Genomic DNA, 2278 nt, shown 5'->3' with positions numbered 1-2278 from the left:
GCTGTGTTCTGTTTGCTAAAAACTCTTCAATCGAGCCACACAGCTGGTCTGATATTCCGTAGGCTCTTACTTTGTTTATCAGGCGACAGTGCGGAACTGTACCGAACGCCTTCCGGAAGTCAAGGAAAATAGCATCTACCTGGGAGCCTGTATCTAATATTTTCTCGGTCTCATGAACAAATAAAACGAGTTGGGTCTCACACGATCACTGTTTCCGGAATCCATGTTGATTCCTACAGAGTAGATTCTGGGTTTCCAAAAATGACATGACACTCGAGCAAAAAACATGTTCTAAAATTGTACAACAGATCGACGTCAGAGATATAGGTCTATAGTTTTGCGCATCTGCTCGACGACCCTTCTTGAAGACTGAGGCTACCTGTGCTCTTTTCCAATCATTTGGAACCTTCCGTTCCTCTAGAGACTTGCGGTACACGGCTGTTAGAAGGGGGGCAAGTACTTTCGCGTACTCTGTGTAGAATCGAATTGGTATCCCAACAGGTCCAGTGGACTTTCCTCTGTTGAGTGATTCCAGTTGCTTTTCTATTCCTTGGACACTTATTTCGATGTCAGCCATTTTTTCGTTTGTGTGAGGATTTAGAGAAGGAACTGCAGTGCGGTCTTCCTCTGTGAAACAGCTTTGCAAAAAGGTGTTTAGTATTTCAGCTTTACGCGTGTCATCCTCTGTTTCAATGCCATCATCATCCCGGAGTGTCTGGATATGCTGTTTCGAGCCACTTACTGATTTAACGTAAGACCAGAACTTCCTAGGATTTTCTGTCAAGTCGGTACATAGAATTTTACTTTCGAATTCACTGAACGCTTCACGCATAGCCCCCTTACGCTAACTTTGACATCGTTTAGCTTCTGTTTGTCTGAGAGGTTTTGACTGCGCTTAAACTTGGAGTGAAGCTCTCTTTGCTTTCGCAGTAGTTTCCTAACTTTGTTGTTGAACCACAGTGGGTTTTTCCCGTCCCTCACAGTTTTACTCGGCACGTACCTGTCTAAAACGCATTTTACGATTGCCTTGAACTTTTTCCATAAACACTCAACATTGTAAGTGTCGGAACAGAAATTTTCGTTTTGATCTGTTAGGTAGTCTGAAATCTGCCTTCTATTACTCTTGCTAAACAGATAAACCTTCCTCCCTTTTTTTATATTCCTATTAACTTCCATATTCAGGGATGCTGCAACGGCCTTATGATCACTGATTCCCTGTTCTGCGCTTACAGAGTCGAAACGTTCGGGTCTGTTTGTTATCAGTAGGTCCAAGATGTTATCTCCACGAGTCGGTTCTCTGCTTAATTGCTCGAGGTAATTTTCCGATAGTGCACTCAGTATAATGTCACTCGATGCTCTGTCCCTACCACCCGTCCTAAACATCTGAGTGTCCCAGTCTATATCTGGTAAATTGAAATCTCCACCTAAGACTATAACATGCTGAGAAAATTTTTGTGAAATGTATTCCAAATTTTCTCTCAGTTGTTCTGCCACTAATGCTGCTGAGTCGGGAGGTCGGTAAAAGGAGCCAATTATTAACCTAGCTCGCTTGTTGAGTGTAACCCCACTCATAATAATTCACAGGAACTATCCACTTGCACTTCACTACAGGATAAACTACTACTAACAGCGACAAACACGCCACCACCGGTTGCATGCAATCTATCCTTTCTAAACACCGTCTGTGCCTTTGTAAAAATTTCGGCAGAATTTATCTCTGGCTTCAGCCAGCTTTCTGTACCTATAACGATTTCAGCTTCGGTGCTTTCTATCACCGCTTGAAGTTCCGGTACTTTACCAATGCAGCTTCGACAGTTTACAATTACAAAACCGATTGCTGCTTGGTCCCCGCATGTCCTGGCTTTGCCCCGCACCCTTTGAGGCTGTTGCCCTTTCTGTACTTGCCAGAGGCCATATAACCTAAAAAACCGCCCAGTCCACGCCACACAACCCCTGCTACCCGTGTAGCCGCTTGCTGCGTGTAGTGGACTCCAAAATATCGGAGTATTTCGCAATATAAGCCTTCAACGAGGTCCAAAATGAGTGTCCGATAGTTGGTTAGTCTCCATGGCGACGACTGCAGGCACAATGATCGTGATTCCTGCCAATCCTGTTGCGGTGTCTTATTTTAAGGCAGCCAGCAGAAATGGATTCCGATAACGTCGATGGTGGAAAAATTCAAAACGCTCTTTTCTCACGTGACATGACGGATCGAGGTAGTCAGACGTAATATTTCTTGACAACGGGAAAGCATTTGGCTCTCTACCACACATGCAGT

Source organism: Schistocerca nitens, chromosome 2 (assembly GCF_023898315.1).
Source record: "Schistocerca nitens isolate TAMUIC-IGC-003100 chromosome 2, iqSchNite1.1, whole genome shotgun sequence".
NCBI lineage: Eukaryota > Metazoa > Arthropoda > Insecta > Orthoptera > Acrididae > Schistocerca > Schistocerca nitens.
Note: the sequence above shows the minus strand (reverse complement) of the source record.